This window comes from Cervus elaphus, chromosome 18, assembly GCF_910594005.1.
Source record: "Cervus elaphus chromosome 18, mCerEla1.1, whole genome shotgun sequence".
NCBI classification, from domain to species: Eukaryota; Metazoa; Chordata; class Mammalia; order Artiodactyla; family Cervidae; genus Cervus; species Cervus elaphus.
This window is the reverse complement of record NC_057832.1, coordinates 44,803,752-44,829,248: the sequence shown is the minus strand read 5'-3', so window position 1 is coordinate 44,829,248 and position 25,497 is coordinate 44,803,752. Positions and strand designations below refer to the sequence as shown.

The 25,497-nt window shown below is 36.6% G+C and overlaps 1 long non-coding RNA gene across 2 annotated transcripts in view; it reads left to right on the top strand.

The window, feature by feature from the left end:
* Window positions 1-25,245, top strand: part of LOC122674609 — a 47,474-nt gene extending 22,229 nt beyond the window's left edge. The window contains exons 1-3 of one of the 2 annotated variants that reach the window (XR_006335008.1): window positions 13,422-13,478; window positions 14,543-14,681; window positions 25,186-25,245. This is a non-coding gene — a long non-coding RNA (uncharacterized LOC122674609). Of the gene's footprint in view, window positions 1-13,421; window positions 13,479-14,542; window positions 14,682-25,185 lie in introns of those variants that run through there. The other variant, XR_006335007.1, reaches the window with a different exon arrangement.
* Window positions 25,246-25,497: the final 252 nt, after the last annotated feature.

The window sequence follows — 25,497 nt, the reverse complement described above, 5'->3', positions numbered from 1 at the left end:
AAAGACCTAAATTTTTTACTCAATAATATTTATATACCTAAGTTATGAGTTACTCAAGGGAGCTACATAAAGTCCTTAAGGACATACTCCTTTCACTAGTAAAACTGAACTTAGTCTTTTGAATTAAATCACTATGTCTATCACGAAATCTCTATGAAATCGAATCGTACTGATGTTTTTATTCCAATATTCATTGAAACACATGTTTTAGTAATGTATTTATCTGATCCAAGGTCTGGTTTTAGTAATCTTCATATGCTGCTTTTAACTGAGCTGTATTTTCAGCATAGGGTTATTATATTAAAGTTATATGGGACAAAAACTATATATTCACATTTTCCTAGAGAGTAATACACAGTTATAAGTACTTCAACAATTGTTTGACCTGAAAATGGCAATGTAAGTACTAGAATGTAGAGTGATCTTTACTGAAACCTGTAAAGATCAGTCCCAGAAACAGAGATGAGCATGAGAAGAGCAAGAAATTGGTCTGAAGTGTCTACAGGTTTAAGGCTTTGATTTAATGATTGAGCAACATGATCTGTGTTATCTTGTTGATTGCCGCTTCTTATGGCTACTGAGCTCCCTTAGCAATTTCTTTCTTTCCTTATTGTCTTATTCTTGTTTTAGAGTTCCATTATCTCAAATGTTCAAAGATAAAGTAGTTTTTGTTCCAAAGGTGTGGCAACAGGCTGCCTACCAGTCTACTGCAGAAGTGTTAAGAAGCCTTTGGGCCCCTTCTATCATTATCCTTTTCTAGTTCTCAGGAGTAGAGGATAGTCTACCCACCAGTAAGATCCTCTTTATCTTTCTTGGTACCAGAGGCCCCTCTTTGTCACAGAGAGTGGACCTTTCCCATGAGCATCCATGAACCTGTCACACTCATTTCAGGGCTTACAGTATGGTGACAAAACGCCTGACCAGCCTACCAGTAAAACCAGGAATCCAAAGGCTCCATTCCCACTCAATTGCCTGATAGCCCCAGGAACAGCTTGTTTCTAAAGAAGCGGATAGATTGGAGTTTGGGGTAAAAGAAAAGCAACAGCTATTCCAAAAGACATCTTTCCATCTTTCATTAATTTTAGCACAATTTTTCTAACAAAACTAATGTATAATAAATCTAGTTTTGTGGTCCATAATGCTTACTGACTTACTACAAATAAATTGCAGGCTACAAGTCATCCTCATAAAAGAATTTTTGAAATAGATTTCCTGATTTTTTAGTTAGACATCAGGCTATCCAATGAGCTTAAAGCAGTTATTACAAAGCAATTTAAATTTTCTAAATGGAAAATACTAACAACTGAAGAAAGTTGGATTTTTTTGAGTACAAGGGAAGGTTTTATTACTTATTTTCAAAGTAAAACAACTCCTAAAGGGATATAGGGCATGAAGAAATCAAAGACATCATTTTGTTTAACCCTGACACATGATTTTAGCAGGTGCAGGCAAGTTGAGAGCACAGAATACCAGACCTTGACCTTGAACAAAACTTAGCATGTGTGTGCCAGCAATAGGCTGCCTCACACCCTTAGAGACCACAAGCAGATGCAGCCAAGTCAGGGATTCAATTAAAGGGAAAAAAAGGATCGATCTGTAAAGGCCTTTTAGGTGTTAGCAAGCAAAGCATTATTTGTTGCTTTTAAATTTGCAAATAATTGAGTTCAGTATCCATTCAGAGCATTAAGGAGGGTCTTTATTTAGATTCTTCATGACAAAGGGGAAATGGTAATTAAGGCAGTTCAGAAAATTTTGGAGGTAGACAGAGAAATTACAAATAGGACCCTCTGACTGTGGCTGCCACTAAAGTAAATTGCAAAACTGCCCAAGAAAACAACAAATGCTATTCTCTGAGAGCTGAGGCTTTATGTACACATAAATGGCTATTTTCCCCAGACACGGTAAATGAATAGTGCCAACTTTTTCTCAACTCAACCTTGGTTCTCAGTTAGTGGATTCTGGGCAACTGTCAAAAACAACCAAGCATCCTGGTGAGACTAAACACAAGAATATATTTTGTATCTGCATTTCTCCAATCAGAGAGCATGTAACTCTTACTATGGTCTTTGTTAACTGTAATGGGAACAGAACCTGATTGTGCTAGGTACAACTGCTACTCAGAGCAAGATTAGCTTGTGTTCTAAATTTGGTAGTGGTTGGGCCAGTGCTGTGTTACCCACGTGGTGGTGGTGGTGGTTTAGTCGCTAAGTCGTGTCCGACTCTTGCGACTCCATGGACTGTAGCCCTCCAGGCTCTTCTGTCCATGGGATTCTACAGGCAAGAATACTGGAGTGGGTGGCCATTTCCTCCTATTTCCTATCAAATATGTGACTCTTTCAAAATAAAGCTCAAAAGAGACTTAGAATTGAACAAACATAACTTCTGAATATTTGAAGAAGCTATATTTGAATTAGAGACAGCCCAGGCTGCTGCTAAAGGATTTCCAGTACAGGTGAATTGAGACCCTGATTAGTGAATTACAGTTGTTTAGGGCTCCCTGGTGGCTATAATGGTAAAGAATCCACCTGCATTGCGGGAGCCCTGGGTTTGATCCGTGGGTCAGGAAGATCCCCTGGAGAAGGGAATGGCTAGTATTCTTGCCTGGAGAATTCCATGGACAGAGGACTAATACTTCCACTTTTCATTGACCAAATTGTGCCTTCCCTGACTCCAATTCGTGCATTGAAATCCCAACCCTAGTACCACAGAAAAAGACCACACAAGTTCTTTTCATAAGGGTGGGTAAGTTAAAATTCAATCATCAAGGTGGGATTAAATCAATATAACTGATGTCCTTATAAGAGGAAATTTGGACACATACATATATTGACAATAAACTGTGGAAAATTCTGAAAGAGATGGGAATACCAGACCACCTGACCTGCCTCTTGAGAAACCTATATGCAGGTCAGGAAGCAACAGTTAGAACTGGACATGGAACAACAGACTGGTTCCAAATAGGAAAAGGAGTACCTCAAGGCTGTATATTGTCACTCTGCTTGTTTAACTTATATGCAGAGTACATCATGAGAAACGCTGGGCTGGAAGAAGTACAAACTGGAATTAAGATTGCCAGGAGAAATATCAATAACCTCAGATATGTAGAAGACATCACCATTATGGCAGAAAGTGAAGAGGAACTAAAAAGCCTCCTGATGAAAGTGAAAGAAGAGAGTGAAAAAGCTGGCTTGAAGCTCAACATTCAGAAAACAATGATCATGGCATCTGGTCCCATCACTTCATGGCAAATAGATGGCGAAACAATGGAAACAGTGTCAGATTTTTGGGGAGGGCTCTAAAATGACTGCAGATGGTGATTGCAGCCATGAAATTAAAAGACGCTTACTCCTTGGAAGGAAAGTTATGACCAACCTAGATAGCGTATTAGAAAGCAGAGACATTACTTTGCCAACAAAAGTCCGTCTGGTCAAAAGTATGGTTTTTCCAGTGGTCATGTATGGATGTGAGAGTTGGACTGTGAAGAAAGCTGAGCACCGAAAGATTGATGCTTTTTAACTGTGGTGTTGGAGAAGACTCTTGAGAGTCCCTTGGACTGCAAGGACATCCAACCAGTCCATCCTAAAGGAGATCAGTCCTGGGTGTTCATTGGAAGGACTGATGCTGAAGCTCAAACTCCAATACTTGGGCCACCTCATGCGAAGAGTTGACTCATTGGAAAAGACCCTGATGCTGGGAGGGATTGGGGGCAGGAGGAGAAGGGGACGTCAGAGGATGAGATAGCTGGACGGCATCACTGACTTGATGGACATGAATTTGGGTAAACTCCGCAATTGGTGATGGGCAGGGAAGCCTGGCATGCTATGATTCATGGGGTCGCAAAGAGTCGGACACGACTGAGTGACAGAACTGAACTGAACTGAACGTGTATTGAGGGAAGATGACTTGAAGACACAGGAGAAAATCACCATCTACAAGCCAAGTGGAGAAGCCTGAAATAGATTCTTTTTTCATGGCCCTTAGAAGGAACCAATTCTGCTAACACTCTGATCTCGAACTTCTAGCCTCCAGATTTGCAAAAAAAAAAAAAAAAATTCTGCGGCTTTAGTCAGCCAGTCTGTGGTAGCTTTTTATGGTACGCTTAGCAAACTGATATATAGGCATTCATCTACTTTCCTTTTAATGGAAAACAATATATCGAAAATTCTGTACAAAGTATAATTGGTCTCTTTTGACTTTCCCTTCCACTTGACCAGTCAGAGGCAGAAAACTGAAAACTCAAAGTTCCCATAATCGTTGTTTTGTGTCCTCTGGAAGCAGGCCTATTTTCCTCTAATTTCAGACGTATTTTCCCAGCAATATTAGTGTTATTATAGTTCTTCACTTCTTGATTCTTTTGTTATTTTTTCAATTGTTTCAGAAATTAGGTGAGGAAGAGAGGTGCTTTGTACTCGCCCCTACAAGGGTTCTAAAAGTTTGCCTTGATGATAATGAAAGTTCGTGTGATGATCACAAATTCTTTTATTTTTTTTCAAATTTACAGAACCTATTCTTTCACTACCTTGCTCACTTCCCTGAGACAATGCCGTGTTCTATTTGAAGAGGCTGTGATAAACTGCAGATTTAGGGATATCACCCTGATTAACCATGCCCTAGAGTTGTTTTTGTTTCCAAGACTTTCTTTTGATGTGTATTATCCCAAGAACAGATGAACAAACCACACATTTGGAATTGTTAAACTATTTCTCAAAATATTTTTCAAAATTTTAAAAAGCAAAATGCATTCTCATAAACACTTTTCCCATTAAAGCAGTGCGTGTTGTAACACAAACTCTCTCCATATGGTTCTGATTCATTTACACTTAACTCATCAAAAAGTTGTTTGGGGGAAAAAAATACTTGATTGCCCAGTAAATTGTTTTCATCATTTTATTTTAAAAACAGGACATGTTATCCAAAGTAAACAAAATTCAAAGTGGACAATTGATGTCTAATTCTATCCTGTTGTTCTAAGACTCAGTGTTTTATACTCAAACATCCACATGGTCATTTCTAAGCCAAACAATCACTAAAATATTTACAAATACATATGGTTCTCTAGAAAAATGTGAAGATGTTGTCCTATATAGCTTTGATATAATAATTCCATGCCGAAATTGTAGCTCAATTAAAATACAGCATTATGAAGGCCTTGGGTCAGATAAACACACTGCTAAAACGTATAATACAAACACTGGTTGTACTAGATTCTACAGAGATTTAGAATGAAATTATAGTAATTTATAGTCCAAACTTGCACTATTTTGTACTGGTGACTGAGCTCAGGTTTTTTAGTGGGTAGAGTATTCCACAATGACTTTATTTAACTCCTTTGAATAACTTATAACTTGGAACAATAAATGTTACTGAATTACAAATGTATATTAAAAATTTTGAAAGAAAATAAAAACTGGATATTAAGTTACACATCCAGAATTAATGATGATTTTAATACATTTCTGAAGTTTGATATATCTAACCAAAGAGGCCTCATTAACTTTGTAGGTTTTCACCTTGTCATTGCTATAATATTTCATAGAAGACTTAAATTACAATGAGTTGTTCTAATAATTTTTAATATTAATCATAATTAAATAAGCCTATGAGTATATAACTATAAACTTCTAGTTTTAAATTGAATCAATTTTTATATCAATTATGTTATGTATGTTGAAAAAAATTTGTCATATTGAGATGACTACCATATACAGGCATATTGCTAGTGGATTTTAAAATTTTTTTTATTCGGGTTTTTAAACGTTGTATTCCTCTAGGTTGTTTTTAGCTATAAAGTAAGAACACCCAAAAAAATGAAATAAAAGCAGATGAATAAAACTTAAATCCTCAGCTAACAATGAATCAGTGATAGTCCATAACAGATGCTATAAAATATTTTCCTTTGAACAGAATTTTACAATAAAATAATCCTAAGATAATTATTATGATAGCTATGAACTACTGAATGACTTTACATATATTATGTTCAATCCTCACAATTATCTTAAATTTTTAAAATGTTTTCTTCAGAGTTTAGGTAAGGAAACAGAGGATTAGAAAGGCAGCATAACTTTTAAAACTAGTAAGAAACCAGGTCAAATTTAAACCAAACCTGATTTGTTCTAATAAATTAGTTTTTTCCACTGCAATCTTCATTCTCACAAATTTCTTAAGAAGAGTCTGTAATAATGTTCTGTCTGGCAGAAACTACTGCAAATTTTAAAAACTAATGTATAATGAAAATTTAGTAACATAAAAGTCTTTAAATACTGAGTCAAAAATCTGATTTTTTTCTGTAAAAGTCTAGTTCTAGATTTAATTATTATTAATGTATAAGAATGGACAAATTACAGTTTATGGAAAATCCAGTCTTTGTTTTTGCACAGGCTATGAGCTATATTAAAATGACTGAATGACTGAAAAAAATTAAAAATAATATTTCATGACATATGAAACTTAAATTTCAGGGTCCATAAATAACGTTTGATTAGAACACAGCGACATATATTTGTTCATTGTCCGTGTCAGCAACAAAGACTGTATGACATGCAAAATCTGAAATATTTACTATCTGGTTCTTTACAAAAAGATTTGCTGGTCCATGACATACACTAATAAATAAGAGCTTTGAATCACATTTTAAATAATATGAATTAAGGCATTTTACTATATATGGTAAAAATAAAGTTGCAGAGAATGGATTAGAGTTGTCCCTATGTATTTGCAGGGAATGATTTTAGTATGCAATCTATGGTTGGTTGAATCCACAGATGTGGGCCCTGTGGATGCTGAGGGCTAATGGTAATTGGAAGAAAATGTTAATTAAGCCAAAACATAATGATATAGGTCTCTAAGGCAACATATTATATATTATGTAAATTAGTTGCATTGCATACTGCTTTACAATATTAAAACTATTGATTGCCAAATATTACTATGACATCATTGGTAGAGCGGGTAGTTTCCCAAAGAAAACTACCAATTTGGAGACCCAAAAGAATGAAAATAACTTAGGTTTTCTATAGGAAAAATGCCTTGCACCCACATAAAGGAGTTGTAAGAAAAGAAAGTTGTCCTTAAAAAGATTTATAATGTCTGACATGATTTAAGTTGTGCAGATAAAGTTATATGTGACAAATTAACTAGAAATCAAATATGTGAAATTCATGGAAAAAACATAAGAGAATTGCATAGCAAATATTTCAGTTAGAAAATAAACACTGTAGCCTTATGCTGCTCTTTTATTGTGCAGAATATGAGTTATGGCAGTAGGTCATCTTGCAAAAATGAAAATAATTTATTTTAATAGAAAGTATTTTTTGGTCAAAACCATATGCATACCAGCTTCCACAGCTCCTTTTGATTACAATGATATACTGCCATACAAATAATGGATACCATATAATACTTAGCATGAAACTGTCAACTTTTATCCTTTAACTTTTATTTAGAAACCACAAACATTTAGAGTCAAAATGTATGAACTGATATAAAATCTGCTGTTGTGATTTATCTAAAAGCATGGCATAAGGCAAACATACAAAGCTAATGGTATCAAAGTACAACAGAATCCCTTAACTATATTTCCTAGGGCTACCTGTGTCTAACACAGGAATTTGTAGAGAAAGGATATATGTATATTTCAATTAATTGATGCATTAAGACAATTCACATTTAAAAGAACACCCACTTGTACCATTGCCACTTGAAAAAGAAGCTCAGTTAAAAAAAAAAAACAACTATAAACAAATGGGAACATATACCATACTTATGGACTGGAAGAAGAAAATATAGTTAAAATGACCATACTACTAAATGCAATTTATAGATAATGCAATCTCTATTAAAATACCAATGACATTTTTCACAAAATGAAAGTTCTAAAATATATGAAAAATTGTTAATAAGTAAGTTCTAAGAGTTTTCATCACAAGAAAAAAAATTTTTCTTTTTCTTTTTCATTTGTTTTGTATTTATAGCAGACAATGGAGCTCATTAAACTTACCATGGTGATCATTTCATGATGTGTGTAAAGTCAAATTATTATGCTGTGCACCTTCAACTTATACATCCTACATGTCAATTATATCTCAATAAAATTGGAAGAAAAATAAAGTATTATTGATATAGATGAATTAGAACTTACCATGTTTGCAGCTACTTCTACTTTTTTTTTTTTCTCTTGTTTTCTTGTTTGCTTACTTTTCCAGGTCTTTGGTTTTAATTGACTAATTTACTTGGCTGCATTTCACTTGTTCTTTTAGCAGAACATCTATAACAATGGCATTATTCTAACATCCATGCTTTATAAAAACATTCTATATTAATTTTTATAATTATAGATTAATGGTAAAAATAAAAGGTCTTACGTTTTAACTTAATTTAGTCCTTCTTTGACATTCTCCCTTTCATGGTAGATCTGACCAATAAAAGTTTCCCTCTCCCTGAAGAACTTCTTTTCATGTTTCTCTGATGGGAGGTCTGCTAGGGATATATTCCCTCAGTTTTTGTCTGAAAAAGTTTCTATTTAAGGGGATATATTAAAAAAAGCAAGAGAGTTCCAGAAACACATCTATTTCTGATTTATTGACTATGCCAAAGACTTTGCCTGTGTGGATCACAATAAACTGGAAAATTCTGAAAGAGATGGGAATACCAGACCACTTGACCCACCTCTTGAGAAACCTATATGCAGGTCAGGAAGCAACAGTTAGAACTGGACATGGAACAACAGACTGGTTCCAAATAGGAAGAGGAGTACATCAAGGCTGTATATTGTCACTCTGCTTATTTAACTTATATGCAGAGTACATCATGAGAAACGCTGGGCTGGAAGAAGTACAAGCTGGAATCAAGATTGCCAGGAGAAATATCAATAACCTCAGAAATGTAGATGACACCACCCTTAGGGCAGAAAGTGAAGAGGAACTAAAAAGCCTCCTGATGAAAGTGAAAGAGGAGAGTGAAAAAGTTGGCTTAAAGCTCAACATTCAGAAAATGAAGATCATGGCATCTGGTCCCATCACTTCATGGCAAATAGATGGGGAAACAGTGGAAGCAGTGTCAGACTTTATTTTTTGGGCTCCAAAATCACTGCAGATGGTGATTGCAGCCATAAAATTAAAAGACGCTTGCTCCTTGGGAGGAAAGTTATGATAAATCCAGATAGCATATTAAAAAGCAGAGGTACTACTTTGCCAGCAAAGGTCTAGATAGTCAAGGCTATGGTTTTTCCAGTGGTCATGTATGGATGTGAGAGTTGGACTGTGAAGAAAGCTGAGCACTGAAGAATTGATGCTTTTGAACTGTGGTGTTGGAGAAGACTCTTGAGAGTCCCTTGGACTGCAAGGAGATCCAACCAGTCTATCCTGAAGGAGATCAGTCCTGGGTGTTCATTGGAAGGACTGATGCTGAAGCTGAAACTCCAATACTTTGGCCATCTCATGCAAAGACTTGACTCATTGGAAAAGACCCTGATGCCTGGAGGGATTGGGGGCAGGAGGAGAAGGGGACAACAGAGGATGAGATGGCTGGATGGCATCACTGACTCGATGGGAATGAGTTTGAGTAAACTCCGGGAGTTTGTGATGGACAGGGAGGCCTGGCGTGCTGCGATTCATGGGGTCGCAAAGAGTCGGACACGACTGAGCGACTGAACTGAACTGAACTGAGTGTTATACTAGAGTCACATTGGTGTTAGGCATGGAGGAGGTAAGTGTTCTATAATCTTATGTTTAAATCTCAGTCATTTAGTGGACTTGTGTCCCTGTATTATGACAGTCAAAGAGTTTCCAAACTTTCTCCTTCCCTGTAGTTGGGGCAGGAAGGTTATAAGGGTGTGAAATTAGGGAAATGTTCTTCCATCGGCAGTAAAGGATAAAGCACTGGCAAAGTCATCTGCAGAGTACAGTTTTTATTTTTGTTTTTAATAGAGAGAACATATTCTGGGTATATTTCACAACAATTATTCTTCCCCTTCTCTTGACAGAGCCAAGAGAGGAGAATGTTTCTTGACTCTCTACTCTGAGAAGCTAGTGGGATTCCTGGAGACAAATGCATAAAAGTGTGCTCACCATCACCACAAACTCAGACTACAGGACATTTCCCAGTCCTGGCATTTTTTAAATCTCTCAGCTTTTAAGAAATCAGAAAAATTAAAATTTAAATATTCCTATCAGTTGGTATTTCCAGAAGCTTCTGCTCCAAGTAAGCAGATCCCAGTTGTGACACTCTGTATTCAAATGTCTCTTCAGATTTTACTGTGGCAATTTGCCAAGCCAATGTAGTTCCCTGACAGGTTCCAGAAAAGTCACTGAATTTCAATTTGTTGAGAATTTTCTTGTTCTAAGGATGACCATTCCAAGCCTTCTACATTTTGAAGCTGAAGCCAGAACTGATTTATTTCTTAACATATATGTTTTATGGAGGTATCGTTGACTTACAATGATGCAGGTACACAGCGAGGTGATTCAGTTATTCATATACATGTATATCATTTTTGAAATTATTTCCCAATATAGGTTATTACAAGATATTGGCTATATTTCTCTGTGCTAAACAGTAAACCTTTGTTGCTTGCTACATGTCTATTTTTTTTTATTAGAAATCTAGCATTCTATTCATACTAAGTCAAACAAGTGGAATCAAAATGTCATAAATTTTTTTAGGCAAAATTCATATATTTTCCAAAATGTATATATTATACATATTTATGTCTATATACATATAGAAAGAGACACTTATGTCTATATATATACATACATATACATATACAAAAACTTTTCTACTACATGTGATAAAGGTTTAAGAAAGAACATCAAAAAAAAAAAGAGAGATTAAGAAATTGTAAACCATCAACTAAATGAAATGGAAGCACTGAATATGAAAAAGTAAAACAAACTAGATAAAAGTAAAAAGATCATCATATAGTCCAGATGTTTTTAACCATGACTGCTCATTAGAAACATATCTGGGTCTCTGGAGATATAAAAGCAGTACCTGGGCATTTGTATTTTTCAAAGACTTTCAAGATAATTCTGATATGCATCTGCATTTTAAAAGTGATTACAGGTTTTTCTATTAAATCATGATATAGAGTTCTATTATTTTTCTTTTGACCAATCATGATATAATGGTATTAAGTGAGTGCGCTGTGTGTGCTTAGTCACTTAGTCATGTCTGACTCTTTGTCACCCTGTCAACTGCAGCCTGCCAGGTTCCTCTGTCCACGGGGATTCTCCAGGCAAGGTTACTGGAGTGGGTTGCCATGCCCTCTTCCAGGGGATCCTCCCTACCCTGGGGTTTAACCCAGGTCGCCCACGTTGCAGGTGGATTCTTTACTGTCTGAGCCACCAAGGAAGCCCAAGTGAGTAATAGCTACATAATCATAATAGTGAAACATGTTTATCAGTTTCCACAATCAATAGCCAGACCAAAAAAAAAAAAAAACCCAAAAGGTAATTATAATTGCAAGCCATAAAGTGAACCTGAGTAAACTTAACAATATAAAATAACTACATACAATTTGGGGGGGGAGGTCAAGCAGAGTGATGTGCTAAGTGGAAGTGCATACATGCATATGTTTTCATCTGCCCAGCCAGTCTATGTCTTTTCATAGGTAAATTTAATCCATTTACATTTAAGGTAATTTTGGTTCAGGTTTCTTTTCTGCAGGTCTTTTCCTTCTCTTGTGTTTCCTGCCTAGAGAAGTTCCTTCAGCATTTGTTGTAAAGCTGGTTTGGTGGTGCTGAATGCTCTTAACTTTTGCTTGTCTGGAAAGCTTTTGATTTCTCCATCAAATTTGAATGAGAGTCTTGCTGGGTAGAGTATTCTTGGTTGTAGGTTCTTTCTTTCATCATTTTAAATATATCCTACCATTCCCTTCTGGCTTGTACAGTTTCTGTTGAGAAATCCACTGACAGCTGATGGGAGTCTCCTTGTATGTTATTTATCATGTTTCCCTTGTTGCTTTAATATTTTGTCTTTAACTTTTGTCAGTTTGATTACTATGTGCCTTGGTATATTCCTCCTTGGGTTTATCCTGCTTGAGACTGTCTGTGCATCCCTTGTGCACACTTCGTTGACTGTTTCCTTTCCCATATTAGGGGAGATTTCAGCTATTAACTCTTCAAACATTTTCTCAGGTCCTTTCTCTCTCTCTTCTCCTCCTGTGACCCCTAAATGTGAATGCTGGTACATTTAATGTTGTCCCAGAGGTCTCTCAGGCTGTCTTCATTTCTTTTCATTCTTGTTTCTATATTTTGTTCAGCCACAGTGATTTCCACCATTCTGTCCTCCAGGTCATTTATCTGTTCTTCTGCCACAGTTATTCTGCTATTGATTCCTTCTACTGTATTAGTCATCTCTGTTTGTTCTTTGGTTTTTGTAAGGTCTTTGGTAAATATTTCTTGCATTTTCTCCATTGTTTTCCTGAGATCTTGAATCACCTTCACTTTCATTATTCTGAATTCCATTGCTGGAAGGTTGCTTATTTCCTCTGCATTTAGTTGTTAAGCTGGAATCAAGATTGTCAGGAGAACTATCAGTAACCTGATATATGCAGATGACATCACCATTATGGCAGAAAGTGAAGAGAAACTGAAGAGCTTCGATGAAAGTGAAAGAGGAGAGTGAAAAGGCTGGCTTACAACTCAACACTTTAAAAGCTAAAATCATGGCACCCAGTCGCAACATTTCATGGCAAATAGATAGGAAACAATGGAAACAGTGAGAGATTATATTTTGGGGGGTTCCAAAATCACTGCAGGTGGTGATTGCAGCCATGAAATCAAAAGATGCTTGCTCCTTGGAAGAAAGGCTATGACAAACCAAGACAGCATATTAAAAAGTAGAGATGTTACTCTGCCAACAAAGGTCCATCTTGCCAAAGCTATGGTTTGGAACATGTGTGGATGTGAGAGTTGGAGCATAAAGAAAACTGAGCGCTGAAGAATTGATGCTTTTGAATTGTGGTGTTGGAGATGACTCCTGGACTGCCCTTAGACTGCAAGGAGACTGAACCAGTCCATCCTAAAGGAAATCAGTCCTGAATATTCATTGGAAGGACTGATGCTGAAGTTGAAGCGCCAATACTTTGGCCACCAAATGCGAAGAACTGACTCATTTGAAAAGACCCTGATGCTGGGAAAGATTGAAGGCAGGGGAAGAAGGGGACGACAAAGGATGAGATCATTGGATGGCATCACTGACTCGATGGACATGAGTTTGAGCAAGCTCCAGGAATTGGTGATAGACAGGGAGGCCTGGCGTTCTGCAGTCCACGTGTCTCAAAGAATTGGACACGACTGAGCGACTGTACTGAACTGAACTGGGGTTTTATCTTGTCCCTTCATCTGCAACATAACTTTCTGCTTTTTCATCATGATTAACTTTCTGTAAAATGATTTTTGTTTTAGCCACTCTGGGACTGTGGTTCTTCTTGCTTCTTCGGTCTGCCCTCTGATGGATGAAGTTAAGAGGCTTGTGTAAGTTTCCATGTAGGAGGGACTGGTAGTGGGAAAAACTGGGTTTTACCCTGGTAGGTAGGGCAAATTCAGAAAATTTATGAGTACATATTTTAGAAACCCATTTAGCTTTACTCTTTATGATTTAAAAATGATGTTTTACCCTGTATATAATAAGACTATGTGTGCTGTGATGTGCTTAGTTGTTCAGTCGTGTCTGACTCTTTGTGACCACATGGACTGCAGCCCTACCAGGCTCTTCTGCTCATGGGGATTCTCCAGGCAAGAATACTGGAGTGGGTTGCCATCCCCTCCTTCGGGGATCTTCCAGGGACTGAACCCAGGTCTCCTACATTGCAAGCAGATTCTTTACCGACTGAGCCACTAGGAAAGCCCAAGACTATGTGTAGTAATAGCAAAATATATATAAAGAAGAAATCAACCCCTTCTATCACTGTGACCAATAAATAGCCTACCTTGAGTTTACAATTAAATTCTACTTTCTGATAAGTCATCAATGGCAGAGAATATGTTTCTCATTACTAAATGAAAGGTTGAAGGGAGTAATACATTTACTTAATGTATTAAATTATTAATTCAATAAAATTCATTTAGGATATAGAATGTCATCAAAGGGACAATGTGTGACATAAGTGTTTGTTTACATACCTTGTCTCCTCTCCTTCCTCCCCTTCCCAAATTCTTTGGCTATAAATACCTTGAAGATAATGAATTAAGTTTAATCTACTTTGTATCATTGGTGCCTATTATTTTTTTCTTGCTAGACTTCCAGTAATGTTTAGTTCAAATGAATCTTAGAATGTTTTTAAAGAAGATACAAAATATTTTTTGTGTGACTATTTTCTATATTGACTTACAATTAAACCTGAATATACAACATTAAAATATGGATTGTTGAAGATGTTTTAAGTTGCAAGAGGAGTTAATGACTTCCAAGTGCATAGTTTTTGGTCACATAACTTGCTTGTGAAATAGAATTCAGAATACCTAGACAGGTGATATAATAGAACGTTCTTAGCTAATATTCTTTTTGATATAAATTCTTTAAATTGGTGTTTTAACAGAGTCCTGACAGCAAGATGTACAAGGTTATAGTTGGTGATGAAAACATGAAGTGAATATTATTGTCTGTAATGCTTGGAGATAATCCACATGTCTTAGACATGAGAAGAGGAAAACAAAGCCAAGTGTTGATAAAGAAAGGTAAAGAACCCAAAATGATTATGACAGTTTTTGAGTAGAATCAAAATTTGTATCAGGATTTCAAATTTACCTCTAGCAATAAAGGAATTTTGCCTATGGCTGTGGGGTTCAACAAAATGGGCAATGTAGAAGTAATTACTGTCAAATTAAGATGGTGTTTCAGAACTTAGACTTTTTTCTATTGGGAGGTGGATCAAAATAAATATGCAGAAAGCTGGCAAGATGCTTAGAGGCATTTCTATTTCCTGAGAAAGGAACTGACCAAACTCAAGAAGGGCACCAAAGATTCAAACACTGGTTGGTTGTCAGGGCAGAATTATAGGTCTACAAGAAAAGGAGTACAAGTGTAATACTATAGAGAGAAAATGTAAGCAGAAACTCAACCCTGGGGAGTGGGCAAAAATGTGGAGTGTATTCAAGGTCAATTTGAGGACTGTGTAGTTCACAACTCAGTGAACCTCAAGGAGAATTGCATGGAGATGGAGCAGGAGATGTATGCCAATAAGTCAGAGGCAACTGTCAGACATTGCTTCTGTTGGAGACTATGAGGAATTTGAAGAACCTTAAGCCTATCATTTGGGGACACCAAAGGATATAGGTCTCAGATGCCAGAACAAAAGATACAACATAAATAGAAACTATATCATAAGTTTTATATTGAAAAATGCAAGAAAGATTCCTCTCTTGTACCATTTATCTGTGAGAAAACATTTTGAGTTTCTGTGGATTTAGTTGAGCTACATTCTTCCTGACAGGACTCTCAGAATGAGGTCTCTGAAATACACCCCTTGTTACCAGGTGAATTGACTTATTGCATGATCTATTTTAGTATTTTCAGTTCAGTTCATTCACTCGGTCGTGGCTCGACTCTTTGCGGCCCCATGGATTGCTGCATGCCAGGCTTCCCTGTCCACCAATTCCCGGCGCTTGCTCAAACTCATGTCCCTTGAGTCAGTGATGCCATCCAACCGTCTCACCATCTGTCATCCCCTTCTCCTCCTCCCTTCAATCTTTCACAGCATCGGGGTCCTTTCCAGTGAGTCAGTTCTTTGCATCAGGTGGCCAAAGAATTGCAGTTTCAACTTCAGCATCAGTCCTTCCAATGAATATTCAAGACTGATTTCCTTTGGGATGGACTGGTTGTATCTTCTTGCAGTCCAAGGGACTCTCAAGAGTCTTCTTCAACACCACAGCTCAGAAGCATTTATTCTTCAGCATTCAGCTTTCTTTATGGTCCAACTCTCTTTATGGTATCCATGCATGACTACTGGAAAAGTCATAGCTTTGGCAAGACAGACTTTATTGGCAGAGTAATGTCTCTGCTTTTTAATATGCTGTCTAGGTTGGTCATAGCTTTTCTTCCAAGGAGCAAGTGTCTTTTAATTTCCTGGCTGCAGTCACCATCTGCAGTGATTTTGGAGCAAAAAAAAAGTCTGTCACTGTTTCCATTGTTTCTGATCTATTTGCCATGAAGTGATGGGACCAGATGCCATGATTTTAGTTTTTTGAAGGTGGAGTTTTAGGCCAACTTTTTCACTCTCCTCTTTCACTTTCATCAAGAGGCTCTTTAGTTCTTCTTTGCTTTCTGCCATAAGGGTGTTGTCATCTGTGTATCTGAGGTTATTGATATTTCTCCTAGCAGTCTTGATTCCAGCTTGTGCTTCATCCAGCCCAGCATTTCTCATGATGCACTCTGTATATAAGTTAAATAAGCAGGGTGACAGTATACAGCCTTGACGTACCCCTTTCCCAATTTGGAACCAGTCTGTTTTTCCACGGCTAGTTTTAAGTGTTGCTTCTTGATCTGCATACAGATTTCTCAGGAAACAGGTAAGATGGTCTGGTATTCCCAACTCTTAAAGAATTTTTCATAGTTTGTTGTGATCCACAAAGTCAAAGTCTTTGGCATAGTCAATAAAGCAGAAGTAGATGTTTTCCTGGAACTCTCCTGATTTTTTGATGATCCAATGGATTTTGGCAATTTGATATCTGGTTCCTTTGCCTTTTCTAAGTCCAGCTTGAACATCTGGAAGTTCACAGTTCACGTACTATTGAAGCCTGGCTTGCAGAATTTTGAGCATTACTTGTGCCTCAACTGGTAAACAATCTGCCTGCAATGCAGGAGACATGGGTTTGATCTTGGGTTGGGAAGATCCCCTGGAGAAGGAAAAGGCTACCCACTTCAGGATTCCTGCCTGGAGAATTCCATGGACTGCATAGTGCATGAGGTCGCAAAGAGTCAGACATTACTGAGTGACTTTCACTGCTAGGGTGTGAGTTGAGTGCAATTGTGCAGTAGTTTGAACATTTTTGGCAGTGCCTTTCTTTGGAATTGGAATGAAAATTGACCTTTTCCAGTCCTGTGGCCACTACTGAGTTTTTTAAATTTGCTGGCATATTGAGTGCAGCAATTTCACAGCATCATCTTTTAGGATTTGAAATAGCTCAACTGGAAGTCCATCACCTTCTTTAACTTTATCGTAGTGATGCTTCCTAAGGCTCATTTGACTTCACATTCTGGGATGTCTGACTCAAGGTGAATGATCACACCATCTTGGTTATCTGGGTAATGAAGGTCTTTTTTGTATAGTTCTGTGTATTCTTGCACCTCTTCTTAATAGCTTCTGCTTCTGTTAGGTCCATAACATTTTCAGTTTGGACTTTGATTTTTATGAACTTATGATATTGTTACTGGAATACTATTCGCTTGCATGTTCTGTCATTTAGTTGTGTCTGACTGTTTGTGACCCCATTTACTGTAACCTGCCACACTCTCTGTCTATGGGATTCTCCAGGCAAGAATACTGGAGTGGGTTGCCATGCCCTCCTCCAGGGGATCTTCCTGACCCAGGGACAGAACATGAGTCTCCTATGATTCCTGCAGGCAGACAGATTCTTTACCACTGAACGACTGGGGAAGCCCATTTTAACATAAATGCAAGGTGAAAAATGGGTTTTATATATATATATAAATTGCTTGTATATAAATATAAACAAATATTTTATATACAAATATAAACAAACAAAATATAAATTGTTTATGTATATATAAATAACATAAAAATGGGTTTATATATACATATAAATGACATACAATTTGTATAATTGATTAAATATAGCAAATTTTTGATAACTCACTTTAAAATTAATCAAACTCATTATTCAATATTAATTTAAAGTGGTACGTCTCAACCTTGTTTCATAACTTTTATTCATTTAGGAAATTTTCCAATAAAAAGTACTTTGTAAACTAACTTCATAGTTAGATGTCTGAGATATCACAAATATCTTATTATTATAGTTTCAGATTTCTGAATCATTGTAATCATTATACTTGTTTCCAAATTTTATGTAATCAACAGGCATCCAGGAAAAGTGTAAAAAAAAAAAAAAACACACACACTGGAACCAACTTGAACACTTACTTCACCTATTTTTTTTTTTTTTTGAGACAGAACTTAAGTTCTGCCTATTTAGAAAAATTTAACCTTTTAATACTGATAGTGGTAGTCACCATATTATACATTAGATCTTCAGACTTCATGCATCTTATAACTGAAAGTATTGGTTCACCATCCTCTCCCTATTTCCCCTATCCCCAGGCCCTGGAAACCACCATTCTACTGTTTCTATGTGTTTGAACTCTTATTTTTAGGTCCCACATAAAAGTGATATCAGGTAGTATTTTTCTTTCTGTCTTGCTTATTTCATTTAGCATAATGCTCTCTAGGTTTATCCACATTGTCACAAATATCAGAATTCAGAATTTCTTTGTTAAGGTTCTGTATTATTTATATACATATATATATGTATATGTATATAAAACTTCTCACACATATAACTTCTCTTCACATCTTCTCTAGCCATTCAACTGTCATTGGACACTTTCATTGTTTACATATCTTGAATATTATGAAGAACATCACCTTCAACATGGAAAAGAAAGCATCTCTTTGAGAAACTGATTTCATTTCCTCTGGATATATATCCAGAAGTGGGACTGCTGGGGTCATAAATGGCTCTATTTTTAGTTTTTGAGGAACCTCCAAATTGTTTTTCCTAGATTCTGCACTAATTTACATTCTCACCAACTGTGCAAGGGTCCCTTTTCTCTACAACCACTCTGACATTTGTTTATCTCTCATCTTTTTGATAAAAGACATCCTAGCAGGTTGTCTGAAAAATTAATATCTCATTGCGCTTTTGATTTTCATTTGCCTAATGAGTAGTGATGTTGAGTGTATTTCCATGTACCTAGTGGCCATTTGTATGTCTTGAAAAAAAAAAATCTTCAGGGTCTTTGCCCATTTTTTAATTGAGTTATTTGGTTTTTTGTTAGTGAGACATATGAGTTTCTTGTATGTTTTGGATATTAACCCCTTATCATATCTGTAGCTTGCAAATATTTTCTCTCATTACATAAGTTGTCTTTTTGTTTTATGGATAGTTTGTTGTGCAGAAGTAAAATTTGATTCATGACATTTTTTACCTTTGTCAGTTATCAAATATCTATTTGATAGGTAGATATTCTGTTTATTCATTTTTAAGTGGGAATTATGTAGATATTATATTAATAAATATAAAGTTATAATAAGAAAGGTAAGCATAACATTGGAAAAGAAAAGTGGTGGAAAAAAAATTACTTTTGCTCCCAATTTTCAAACTTTTTTCTTTGTGAGTGAAAAATACTGTCGCCCCACTAGCCCCTCCTAACAGAATAAGAAAGAAGCACTTTACAGTTCCCTTAAATAAAAAGTAATGAAGAATCAAGGTATATTTAAAGGTTTGGGATTTATTTAATAATGCATTTCTTTTTCATTTTAACATATAAAAAACACATTTTAACATTTAAAAATCACAAAAAGAATATTTGGTTTATTTTATCTATTTTATCTATTTTATCTAAAAAAAATTAAAATACTTTCAAGTTCTGAAGACAGAAAACTGCATGAGCTTCAAAGAAAACGGATAATTTATAATTGCATTGATTCATTCTATTATATGATTGTTGTTGTTCAGTTGCCCAATCTTATCCAGCTTTTTGCAGTCCCATGGACTGCAGCACTCCTGGCCTCCCTGTCCCTTACCATCTCCCGGAGTTTGCCCAATTTCATGTCCGTTGCATCAGTGATGTTATCCAGCCATCTCATCCTCTGACACCCTCTTTTCCTTTTGCCCTCAGTATTTCCCAGCATCAGGGTCTTTTCCAACGAGTCCTCTGTTCTCATCAGGTGACCAAAATACTGGAACTCCAGCTTCAGCATCAATCCTTCCAATGAGTATTCAGGGTTGGTTTCCTTTAAGATTGACTGCTTTGATCTCCCCACTGCCCAAGGGATTCTCAGAAGTCTTCTCTAGCACCACAGTTCAAAGGCATCAATTCTTTGGTGCTCTGCCTTCTTTATATTCCAGATCTCACAACCATACATGACCACCAGGAAGACCAAAGCCTTGACTCTACAGACCTCTGTCGGCAGAGTGATGTCTCTGCTTCTCAACACACTATCTAGGTTTATCATAACTTTCCTGTCAAGAAGCAAATGTCTTCTGATTTCATGGCTGCTGTCATCATCCACAGTGATTTTAGAGCCGAAGGAGAGGAAATCTGTCACTGCTTCCACCTTTTCTCTTCTACTTGCCATGAAGTAATGGGGTTGGATGCCATGATCTTAGTTTTGTTTTTTGTTTTTTTTTTTTAATATTTAGTTTTAAGCTGGCATTTTCATTCCCCTCCTTCACCCTCATCAACAGGCTCTTTAGTTCATCTTCACTTTCTGCCATTAGAGTGGTATCATCTGCATGTCTGAGGTTGTTGGTGTTTCTCATGCCTATCTTGATTCCAGCTTTTAACTCATCCAGCCCAGCATTTCTAATGACGTGCTCAAGTGTTAGCTGCTCAGTTGTGTCTGACTCTTTGCAACCCACAGACTGTAGCCTGCCTGGTTTCTCTGTCCATGGAATTCTCCAGACAAAAGTACTGGAGTGGGTTTTCATGCCCTCTTCTAGGAGATCTTCCTAACCCAGAGATCGAACCTGAGTTCCCCGTATGTAGACAGAGTCTTTACCATCTGTGCCACCAGAGAAGCATGGTAAAAACAGACAACCTTGATGTACTCCTTTCTCAATCCTGAATCAATCAGTTGTCCCATACATGGTTCTAACTTTTGCTTCTTGACCCACATACAGGTTTCTCAAGAGACAGGTAAGATGGTCAGCTATTCCCATCTCCTTAAGAGCTTTCCACAGTTTCTTATGATGCACACAGTCAAAGGCTTTAGCATAGTCAATGAAATAGACACAGATGTATTTCTGGAACTCCCTTGCTTTCTCTATGATCCAGTGAATGTTAGCAATTTGATCTCTGATTTCTCTGCCTTTTCTAAACCCAGATTGGACATCTGGAAGTTCTTGATTCATGCAATGCTGAAGCCTAGCATGCAAGTTTTTAAGCATGATGCTACTAGCATGGGAGATGAGTGCAATTGTCTGATGATTTGAACAATCTTCAGTACTGCCCTTCTTGGGAATTGAGATGAGAATTGATCTTTTCCAGTCCTGTGGCCACTGTTCAATCTTCCAGATTTGCTGACACATTGAGTGCAATACTTTGATAGCATTATCTTTTAGTGTTTGAATAGCTCTACTGGAATTCCATTGCATCCACTATCTTTATTGACAGCAGTGCTTCCTAAGGTCCACCTGATTTCACACTCCAGAATGTCTGGCTCTGGGTGACTGACCACACCATTGTAGTTATCTGGTTCATTAAGATCATTTTTGTACAGTTCTTCCATGTATTCTTTCTATCTCTTCTTGACCTCTTCAGCTTCTACTAGGTCTTTATCATTTCTGTTCTTTATTGTGCCCATTTGGGCAAAATTTCCCCTTGATATTTCCAATTTTCCTGAAGAGATCTCTAGTCTTTCCCCTTCTATTGTTTTCCTCTATTTCTTTACATCATTCATTGAAGAAGGCCTTCTTGTCTCTCTTGACTATTCCCTGGAACTTTGCGTTTAGTTGGGTCTACCTTTCCCTTTCTCTCTTGTTTTTGTTTCTTATCTTTCTGCAGCTATTTGTAAGGCCTCCTCAGATAACCACTATGCCTTCTTGATTTTCTTTTTCTTTGTGATGATTTTGTTCACTGCCTCCTTTACAATATTATTGACCTCTGTGCATAGTTCTTCTAGCACACTATTGAAGTGAAGAAGTGAAGTGAAGTGAAGTGAAGTCACTCAGTCATGTCCGACTCTTTGTGACCCCATGGATTGTAGCCTACCAGGTTCCTCCGTCCATGGGATTCTCCAGGCAAGAATACTGGAGTGGGTTGCCATTTCCTTCTCCAGGGGATCTTCCGGACCCAGGGATCAAACCCGGGTCTCCCACATTGGAGGCAGACGCTTTAAACTCTGAGCCACCACACTATTAACTAGATCTAATTCCTTGAATCTCTTTGTTACCGCTACTGCATATTCATAGGGGATTTGAATTAAGTCGTAACTGGCTGGTCTGGTGGTTTTCCTCACTTTAGTTTAAACCTGAATTTTGATATGAGAAGCTGATGATCTGAGCCACAGTCAGCTCCAGATCTTTATTTTTGCTGACGTATATACATTGTCTCCATTTTTGGCTACAAAGAATGTAATCAATTTGATTTTGATATTGACCATTTGGTGATGTCCATATGTAAAGTTGTCCCTTGGGTTGTTGAAAAGGGTGTTTCCTGTGACCAGTGCATTTTCTTGGCAGAATTCAGTTAGCCTTTGCCCTGCTTCATTTTGTACTCCAAGGCCCAAACTTAGCTGTTACTCCAGGTATCTCTTGACTTCCTACTTTCGCATTCTAATCCCCATTGATGAATAGAACATCTTTCTTTGATGTTAATTCTTCTAGGTCTTCATAGAACTGATCAATTTCAGCTTCTTCAGCATCAGTGGTAAGGGCATAGACTTGCATTACTGTGATGAACAGCTTACCTTGGAAACAAACCAAGATCATTGTGTCATTTTTGACTTGTACCCAAGAACTGTGTCTCAGATGGTTTTGTTGACTATGAAGGCTATTTCATTTCTCTAGGATTCCTGTAGCTTCAGGAGAGAAAGTATGGTTATGTGGTGATCCTAAGGCCTACAGATTAATTTATCAACAATAGAAAACAAATTAAATAAAGTATTACATATACACTGGAAATCTATATTGCAATTAAGGACCATGTTATATATGAGCATACGAATTGGCATTAGGCTTCCCTGGTGTTTCGGCTGTTAAAGAATCTACCTGCAATGCAAGAGACCGCTTGCAGTGCAGAAGACCCAGGTTTGATCCCTGGGTTGGGAAGATATCCTGGTGAAGGAAATGGCAACCCACTCCAGCATTCTTGCCTGAAAAATCCCATGGACAAAGGAGACTTGCAGACGACAGTCCATTGGGTCATAAGAGTCAGACACAACTTAGCGATTAAATCACCAACACCACCAAATGGCATTATGTTAAATAAATACAATAATTGACATTGAAAATACCGCAATGCATAATAAAATGATAGAAGCAGATTACAAAACTGCTTATTACATATTTATTTACATAAAGAGCATATATGAATAAACCCAAGGTAGTGAGGCCTTCGGAAACATTCATAGAATCATGTGCCATTCTGATTTAAACTTTAGGCCTGAACACTAAATCACACTTGCTAAACAATTATCTTAGGGCTGAATCCCAGTAAACTTCATGTTAAGTTTTTTTCTATATTTTATTTATTTTTATTTTTTAATTTTTTTAAAGTTTTTTTCTATATTTTATACTCATGATACTCTAATTTAGGGAAGGAAGAAATAGATTTCAAGATAGTATATATATTTTGTTGTTCTAATTAAACAGATGTGTTAGTGACAACATCAGGGCTTCTCTGATATCAGGGCTCAGATGGTGAAGAATCCACTTGCAATGTGGGAGACCTGGGTTAAGTCCCTCAGTTGGGAAGATTTCCTGGAGGAGGGCATGGCAGCCCACTCTAGTATTCTTGCTTGGAGAATTCCCATGGACAGAGGAGCCTGGTGGACTTCAGTCCTTGGGGTCACAAAGAGTCAGACATGACTGAGCAACTAAACACAGCAAGCGCTCAGTGACAATACCAAGTACCTGAATGTTTAAGCCAATTCTTAAAGTTAGGGTAAGGTTTTATTTCTAATTCTTCTATTTGTAAGAAGTCTAGAGATGCACTAATATATTTTTAAAGTGAAAATAAAGTTTTATGAAAGTGGTAAAATACTTAAAAATATGATAACCTAAAATACATAAAAATATGAAGCCAATCTAACAACATTGTATCAACTCAGCCTGCTTTTACCATAAAATATTTTTTACAGGCTATATTTCAGCTACCCATTAACACACAATACACACAGAGCTATTTTTTACTTTCATAGTTGTATGTCATAATATCAATTTTACATGGAGTAAGACTGATAACTTTATAATAGCTTCCTTGCCTGTATGAAACCAGTGAATTAAGCAAGGTTTTTAATTGTTTTAAAAAAAAACTCTTAAATCACAACTTGATAGCAATTTTCCCTAACAACAAGTATAAATTACCTTCTAGCTTAATGAAAATCAATTGTTTTTCTGCCTTGACAATTATGTTGTGATTGATCAAGTTTAAAGGACCTGCAAGGTTCATTTGCTGTAATTCTATTGTAATCCATTAAATCTGCAGTGGAAGATGAGTTTTAACTTATCCACATATTAAGGAATTCTAATAGCAGCTCTGCATGTCACTGTTTACACAAAAGTGATATATCAAATTGCCTCTTTCTCTTAGCTCAATTAATGTTGTTTGGCTTTACTGATATGAGACATTCATATCAGTATGAGTTCTACTGTGGTGCCTTCATAACTAATGCATTTATTTCACATTTTTAATTCAAGCAACAAAAATTAAAGAAAAGTAATGAAGGTTTGTGGTCTAGCAGTAGCAAATAAATGAAATAGCTTGATGTAATAAAACTTCTCCATAATAAAAAATTATGTATCTCTTCAAACAAATTCTACTTCAAAAAAAAAAAAGAGACAAAAATTTATACCTGTTAAAAAGACAAAAATGAAAAAGGTGGGTAATATTAGAAAGAACAAAACGAGATGGGAACTGTAGTGTACTATGGCTGGGACTCTAAACCTTAGAGTCCATCTAGAAAGTGGTGTATTTCCATAAATCTAGATGAAATTAAATATGGGTATCATATCCCAGAAAAATCCATAAAGTGAGAAGTATAGAAATGGTTGCTGAGTTACTATTTGTATCAGTAGGAAGTCTGGGGGCGATATCATGGTTCATCTCTAAGGAAGAGGATAAGTAAAGGATTAAAGAGAAAGAATAAACTATAAGACTTTAGATTGTAAAATATGAGACTGTATTTTCAGTAATATTCAGGCATAATGGTATCTATAATTTTATGTATTATTACAAAATGTATTATAAATGCTAATGTTTTGAACTGTGGTGTTGCAGATGTTTGAGAGTCCCTTGGAATGCAAGGAGATCCATCCAGTCCATCCTAAAGGAAATCAGTCCTGAAAATTCATTGGAAGGACTGATGCTGAAGCTGAAGCTCCAATACTTTGATCATCTGATGCAAAGAACTGACTCATTGGAAAAGACCCTGATGCTGGGGAAGATTGAAGGCAGGAGAAGAGGATGACAGAGGATGAGATGTTTGGATGGTATCTCCAACATTATTTTCAGCCCAGTTATTATTTTCAGTCCAATTATTTGGACTGAATTATTTTCAGTCCAATTCATATCTAGTGGATAGTAGCCAAG